This window comes from Gossypium arboreum, chromosome 12 (genome assembly GCF_025698485.1).
Source record: "Gossypium arboreum isolate Shixiya-1 chromosome 12, ASM2569848v2, whole genome shotgun sequence".
NCBI lineage: Eukaryota > Viridiplantae > Streptophyta > Magnoliopsida > Malvales > Malvaceae > Gossypium > Gossypium arboreum.
In genome coordinates this window covers 98248733-98257083 of record NC_069081.1, presented here as the reverse complement: position 1 = coordinate 98257083, position 8351 = coordinate 98248733, and the positions used below count along the sequence as shown (strand labels likewise).

Genomic DNA, 8351 nt, shown 5'->3' with positions numbered 1-8351 from the left:
AATTTGAATACATCACATTAGAGAAAACTTAAGGGTTAGTAAATAGTTTGCTTCCTGAACTTGTCCAAAAGTATCTAGTTGCTACTTCAATTTCCTTTTTTACCTAGCTAATACCTGAACTTGTATTCCATCACTTAAGTTGGTACCTCCATACTAACACCATTAGTTTGTGCTGACATAACATTGATAGCCAATCCTATAGTGACACGTGGCAACCTATCAGTATGACACGTGGTGGAAATAAATTAAAAATTAAAAATATTTTTAAAATATAAATTAATTTAAAAAAGTATAATTTTTTGGATAAGTTCAAGCACCAACTAGGTACTTTTTGGACAAGTGTAGGTACCAAGTAGGACTTTTGGACAAGTTCAAGTGGCAAACTACATGTTAACCCTTAAAAAAATAACACTGTTAATAAATTGGGGCAACATGTGTGATGGAATACAAGTTCATGTACCAACTATGTCCAAAACAATTTCAGGTACCAATTAGGTACTTTTGGACAAGTTCAAAGGTAAGCTACATATTAACTCTAAATTTAAAGATATTTTGATTGCATATGATAGAGAAATTATAATTCTTACCGAATATGATGAAAAGAAACTTAATGGATTTTACTATATAATCAAAGACTAGATCATGTAGATAATGTGTTTTAAATAAAAAAGAAAATTAGAGAAAGATTAAAACAAAGATGTTAGTAATTCAAGTTCTTTGTGAACTAGTTATGCAACTAAACTTTCTTATTTGCTTCTTGAATATATGTATATATCAATGTCATTAATAGAAATGATCATTCATTTCATAATATAATATACGATATGAATACATGAATCTCATTGTAGGGAAATAACCCGTGCATGCAATGAACAAGTGAATAAAATAAAATTTAGAAGATCGAACATGCAAAATTTAACGTGGAAAACTTCTCAAATGAGGATAAAAAACCACGAGCAAAAGAAAATTTCAATATAATAAAAGGAGAGTACAAGAGATGGACAGAATTAAAAGAAAACCAGAAGCCCCACAGGAAAAATACCTTTAAAACAAATAATATAATTCTTTTAATCTAAATATTTCTATTGTTGTATCTAACCTAGAGTAACTCATTCCTATTTATAGGCTAAAATTTGTAGTACAAAATGACTAGAATATTTCTAGATTAATCAGAGTTTACGTGGGAAACTAAAACAAAGTTTAATTGAGAGAAGAAAACTAAAAAACTTAAAGATCATGTCGCTATGTCGAGACATGGTCTTCGCATCGTCGAGACAAGATGTGCTTGCTCGTTGCGACGTCAACACGAAAATGCTAGACATAACCCACAAATCTCCACCTTTACTTGATTTGACTAACTCCCTTGCCAAGCCCTGTTATAGGTCTACTTTGATCTTCATTGGATACTTACCAAGTCCAAGCAATGCTCGAACTTTGAAACTGGAAGATTCTTTGTCAACATGTCGGTCGAATTGTGTTCTATGCCAATTTTATGAATTTGAACATCCCCTTGAATGATCACCTCTCAAACAAAGTGGTAATAGATGTCTATATGCTTTGATCTCTCATGATGCATTTGATCTTTGGTGAGATATATGACACTTTGACTATCACAATATACGTCAATTTCTTCTTTTTCACTTACCAGTTGACAAAACATGTCTATTAACCAAATTGTTTCTTTTACTACTTTAGTAATTGTCATGTAATCTACTTCAATAGTCGACAAAGCCATTATAGCTTGAAGTGTAGCTTTCCAACTAATGACACAATTCCCAAAAGCAAATAGATAACCTGTAAGAGACCTTCTGCAATCTAAGTCTCCTGCATAATCAAAATCAACATATTTGATTAAGCCTTTCAGGCTTCTTTTAAACTCTAAGCACATGTTATAAGTAGCCCACAAATATCTAAAAATCCACTTAATTGCATGCCAGTGTAACTTACCATGATTAGCTATGTATCGACTAGCAACACTAACAGCATGTGAAATATCAAGACGAGTGCATACCATTGCATACATTAAACTTTCAACTACGATTGAGTAATGTACTTTTGACATGTACCGCTCTTCTTCTTCGTTTTGGGGAGAATATAAATTTAACAATTTAAAATGTGCAGCTAAGGGAGTACTGCATCTCAAATCACTCAAGAATCTTCATGATATACCTTTGTTGCAATAAGAACAATTTCCCAAAACGTCTATCTCTTGAAATTTTCATCCCAAAATTTTCTTTACTGCACCTAAATCCTTCATCTCGGATTTAAAGTTAAGTATGGTTTTAAGATGATCAATTTCAGATAAATTCTTAGACGCAATCAAAATATCATCAACATGAAATAGCAAATATATAAAAGAATCATCATTCAGACATTGTAGATAAACACAACTGTCATACTCACTTCGAGAAAAATTGATACTTAGCATGAATGAGTCAAACTTTTTATACCACTATGAAAGAGATTGTTTCAAACCATACAAGAACTTTTGTAAGAGACAAACATGATCTTCTTTACCTTTAAATTTGAACCCTTCCAAGTGTTGCATGTAGATGTCCTCCTCAGTGTCACCATGAAGAAAAGTAGTTTTTACATCTAATTGCTCTAACTCAAGATTGTTTGATGCAACAAGAGCCAAAAGTGCCCTAATGAACATATGTTTCACAACGGGAGAGAAAACATCATGAAAATCAACTCCCTTAACTTGATTGTAGCCCTTTGCAATCAATCTTATCTTGTACCTAGTGTCATTAGAACCCGAACCGTCCTTCCTTTTAAACACCCATTTGCAACCAACGATTCTTTTATAAATGGGTAGTTTAATTAGCCATCACGTCTCATTATTTTGAAGCGATTCAATCTCTTCTTCCATTTCAACGGGCCATTTGTTAGAATTAGAGGCTTGAATTGCCTCATAATAACACGAAGGATCAGATGAATCAATGCTCTCGGCAATACTTAGAGCATAGGCCACTAGGTTTCCTTCACAATACTTTTTTGGTGGTCGAATTTCTCACATTTTCTTGTCACGAGCCAACTTATAATTAGTTAACTGATATTGTAATGGTACCTATAAGTTGGATGAAGTCTCAATCTGACTCAAAACAGATTTAGATTTGTGAAAAACAAAACTTTGTCTCGTCATCCTGACATCATGTAACTTCTTGTTAGGACGAGTCTTCTGTTTGTCACGCCGTTGTGACATTGAACATTGGTTCATTGAGACGTCTCGCTCTGTTTTAGCTTTTGACTCCACCTTGCTCAAAACACTCTAATTTGTTGTGTTTTCAAATGTAATTATCCCATTTTCTGATTGAAACATTGCAGATTCATTAAACGTAACATTTTTGCTAATGATTATTTTGTCGAATTCTGAACACTACAGCACAACTTAAAACATTTTGTACCGATAGAGTATCTTAGAAAAATACATTTAACGACCTTTAGATCGAGCTTTCCCTGGCTAGCTTTAGCATAACCAGAACAACCGAGAATTCTAAGGTTAGAATAATTGGGAGGATTACTGACCATATCTCATCTGGAACTTTACTGTTTAACGCTCGATGTGGAGATCAGTTTACCAAGTAGCTTGCTAAATTTACGGCTTCAGTCCAAATTTCCTTCCCTAAGCCTGCATTAGAAAGCATGCATCAGGCCTTTTCCAACAAGGTTTTATTCATTCTTTCTGCAACTCTATTCTACTACAAAATTCTTACAACGATTCGATGTCTTTCAATTCCTTCCCATTTGCAGAAATCGTTAAAATTTGACGAACAGAACTCAAGGCCATTATCCGTTCTCAACTGCTTCACGAATTTTCTGGTTTGTTTTTCTAACAATGTATTCCACTATTTAAAGATTCTGAATACTTCGCTTTTCTATTTCAAGAAAAACACTCAAACTTTTTTAGAATGATCATTAATAAAAGTTAGGAAATATTTATTAGTTCATTTTGAGATGTCAGGAGATAGACCCCATAATTCGGAGTGAATGTAATCAAGGGTTCCTTTTGTTCTATATACTGTTGAATCAAAATTGACTCGGGTTTGCTTCTCGAAAATGTAATGCTCGCAGAAACCTAACGTACCGACTTTAGTGTTTTTAAGAAGACCTTTGTTGCATAAGACTATCATACCTTTCTCAAATGCATGTGCTAAAGTTTGGTTGAATCAGAATCGATGGAGGGAAAATCACATCGCATCGTCGGGACATCGCGTCGTCACAACGTTGGGGTTTTCCTCATCTCGACATGGTGAGGATTTCGGTTGTTCTTCTGTAATTGCAGTCACACCAGTTACTGTAGACCCTTGCAAAACATATAAAGTGCATTTTTTGTGTCTTCTCATCACAACGAGAGCTCCAAAGAGACTTTTAAGCTATTTTATTCAATGACTATCCTTCAACCATTAGAATCCACAATTCCCAAGGAGATGAGATTTTTCTTTAAATCAAGAACATACTTAACATCTGACAGTGTTCGAATAATTCTGTCGTGCATCCTGATTTGGGGTTGCCCCCTGATGCTAGTGTAGCCTCACCTCTCTCTTCGGCTACATTAGCATCAACAATTTCGGCTTTTTTCTTATCTTTCTCGTCATTTTTGATATTTTCTTAAGTTTATTTTGGAGTTTCCAACATTCTACTTGACGCGGTCCGCCTTTTTGCTTTAGACCTGTTATGATCTGGCTTTCTAGATTGTTGTCTTCCTCTTACAACTAGAACTGGGGCTTGCCTGTCTGACTTCTTATTTGGGCCTAACTCGTTGTCGGGTTTATCCTTATTCAACGAATTTCCTTTCATGTCATCAAACAAGAGATGATTTCTCCCATAAATCAGAGGTTTCCTAAAAGTTTTATAAAAAAAAGGGCAAATAGCATAACAACAACATAGCTTGATCCTTATCATAAATCTCTGCTTCGAGATTCTTTAAATCATTAAGAACGGTAACAAACTCATTAATATGAGTTCTAATAGACTCACCTTCAGCCATTTTTAATGTGTAGAGACGTTATTTTGATACTAATTTGTTGGCCAAAGATTTCATCATATACAAGGCTTCCAATTTATTTCATAAAAAAAAAAATTTTTAGAGTTTAATGTTGTATAAAATTTTGTCTTTAATTTTTAAAAATTAAGTGTAGCCTTTACTCTTATATTGTTAGTTAAAAAAGTAAGCAATTCCACATTATCTAGCAACAAACTAAAAATGGATTATGAGTCTATGTAGACCAATATCCCATGATAATTTTTTTTTTGAAAAACCGATATTTTTAAGAAATTCAATCAAGTCCAAGGGCTACACATTTAGCTCAAAAATATATTTATCTAATAGAGAAATAGGCCCAATAATTTCTTACTTAGGCTTCGATAAAACGAGAGACAGACATGGACCTGCCATCAAACCGGCAAAACGAGCACTGCTTTGCTTTCATAAACATGCACCGCTTACAGTTAAAACTTCAAACATCACAATTTCTTTGCTTTTTTTTTTCTTTAAAGAATAATGTGGTCTCTCCGTCTGCTGTTCCTTGAAGCAATGCCCCCCATCCAAATTTTCACTTTCAATTTCCTAACCTGGAAACCTCCATTTGTTATTCAGCCCCCTTAGCTTTAACAAAACTCACTCAACTACTACTCCTAATGACCTCCCATCATCTTTCAACATACCTCTCCTCTACATTACATTTCTCTTAAATATACCTGTTTCTTCCTCTCCACCTCCCATCTCAGACAGCTCCCTGTGTTGATTGCTTTTTTTGGGTTCTCGAGATTCTTCCACAATGAGGAAATGCTTGTGGTTGTGGGGTTTGCTTTTTTTTGCTTTGGGGTTCGCTTGGAGCATTACCGCTGAGCGCAATCCTTGCACTGAAAGAATTTCTGGTATCTCTTGTTCCTAATGTTGGATAACAAGCTTTTTCTTATTGTGTATATAAAAACAAGCTTATAATTTTGAGTGGTTAATGAATTAAGATCCATAATGTTGCTGACTTGCTGTCTATGCTAGCTCTGATTTGAGTTGCAACATAGTTTTTCTTCAGCTAGATGTTCGTTTTATCATATATACTAGAGTCCAGGTTTAATATTATATAGAAAAAAAAAAGGTGCTTTGCCAATTAAAATGTGAAATAATTCATGGTATATGTCACATAAGATGTTGCAGTTGCAGTATCACTTAAAGTTGATGAATCTAAAAGTAAAAAGGGAATCGAAAAATGCAGGAAGTGCAGGTGATGTGTTGGAAGATGATCCAGTAGGAAGGCTGAAAGTGTATGTATACGAGCTTCCAAGCAAATACAACAAGAAAATCCTTCAGAAAGACCCCAGATGTCTTTCACATATGTTTGCTGCTGAGATCTTCATGCACAGGTTTCTCTTGTCAAGTCCTGTTCGAACACTCAATCCAGAGGAAGCTGATTGGTTTTACACCCCTATATATGCAACTTGTGATCTTACACCCACTGGCTTGCCATTGCCCTTCAAGTCCCCACGGATGGTTAGAAGTGCAATACAGCTTATTTCCTCGAGCTGGCCTTACTGGAATAGAACAGAGGGGGCTGATCATTTCTTTGTTGTGCCCCATGATTTCGGAGCCTGCTTTCACTATCAGGTAACTGATTCAAGTCTCCCAAGGTTGTTGATATAGCGGTACAATCATATTTTCGATCCATTTTGGCATTACAATTCATATGGAATCAAATTGGGAATCTCATATTCAATTCTATATATTTTCACCAATAGTAAATGTGACAGGTAGATGTCATGGTTTGCCCAGAAAAGCATGTTCAAATCATCTTAGATGGTTCCATTTCAAGGATGATTCTTGTCATACATATAAAATATTTCTGATAATGTCATATATCTACCTAGTGAGAAGAATTAGTAAAGTACATTTATGCCTTTTGCAAGTCCTGTTAAACTGGCTTTAGAAACTTAAGACCAAGCATTGAAACGTTGTCAAGTTAGAGAGATGAAGATCTGGTTTAATCATAATCCTTTTCTATATTAGTACTAGTAGCATAAAAGGGAGTGTTATTTAAGCAAAGCAATATGTGGTATTACAGATGTAAACTCTTAAGTCCTAGATTTGTGAGTTTAGTATTGCTTTGTAAGCATGCAAAGGTAAAACGTGTGCTGATTGATTTGAATGTTGTCCAGGAAGAGAAAGCAATAGAGCGGGGATCCTTCCAATCCTGCGGCGTGCTACGTTAGTTCAGACATTCGGGCAACGCAACCATGTGTGCTTGAATGAAGGTTCAATCACAATACCTCCTTACGCTCCCCCTCAAAAGATGCGGGCCCGCCAGATTCCACCAGATACTCCACGTTCTATTTTTGTCTACTTTCGTGGGTTGTTTTGTGACGTAAATAATGACCCTGAATGTGGCTACTATGCAAGGTACTTTTCTTTCAGCTTTGATAAATGTACTTTCTTCCAAAGGAAAGTAGCTCTTTAATTTTCATTTTTCTTTGTTTGCTCTTAAATGATTACTTGAGGTCGATATGAGACCTTACATTCTATTTAATCTAGCCTTGATGAACGATCTTATGCTTCACCCTTACGAGACCTCACTGACTCCTTTGATGAGTGGCAGAGGTGCAAGGGCAGCTGTTTGGGAGAATTTTAAGAGCAATCCACTGTTTGACATCTCCACCGAGCATCCAACCACCTATTATGAGGATATGCAACGAGCTATATTCTGCTTGTGCCCACTTGGGTGGGCACCCTGGAGCCCTAGACTAGTGGAAGCTGTAGTGTTTGGGTGCATTCCTGTCATCATAGCAGATGATATAGTTTTACCCTTTGCTGATGCTATCCCCTGGGAGGAAATCGGAGTGTCTGTTGCAGAAGAAGATGTTCCCAAGTTGGATAAAATTCTCACATCTATACCATCCCATGTAATCTTGAGGAAACAGAGGCTTCTTGCAAATCCTTCGATGAAGCGAGCCATGTTGTTTCCACAATCTACACTACCAGGAGATGCTTTCCATCAAATATTGAATGGCCTTGCTCGTAAATTGCCACACCCAAAGAGTGTTTACTTGAATCCTGGTGAAAAGATTCTAAACTGGACCGCAGGACCAATCACTGATTTGAAACCTTGGTGATGTTAAGTGTTGTTCCACATTCAATGTCGGTTGTACCAAGTTGAGTTAGGGATTGGCCTAGTGTAGAATTTGAAATTTTTCTTAAAAATTCCAAATTTTTGTATAGAAGCTCACGTATGGAAAGCACCTTTGAGTATGGCTATACAATCATCAGATTGATGGCTCCTCACGTTTGCACATATGAAAGCCCGAATAGTAACAAATAGTTTTTATATAAAGAGTTTTACTTCTGCAAATGTCCTCCG

The 8351-nt window shown here is 35.6% G+C and overlaps 1 pseudogene; it reads left to right on the top strand.

Moving 5' to 3' along the window:
- Positions 1-5592: 5592 nt before the first annotated feature.
- Positions 5593-8324, top strand: LOC108479420 (probable beta-1,4-xylosyltransferase IRX10; annotated as a pseudogene).
- The last annotated feature ends 27 nt before the right edge of the window (positions 8325-8351 follow it).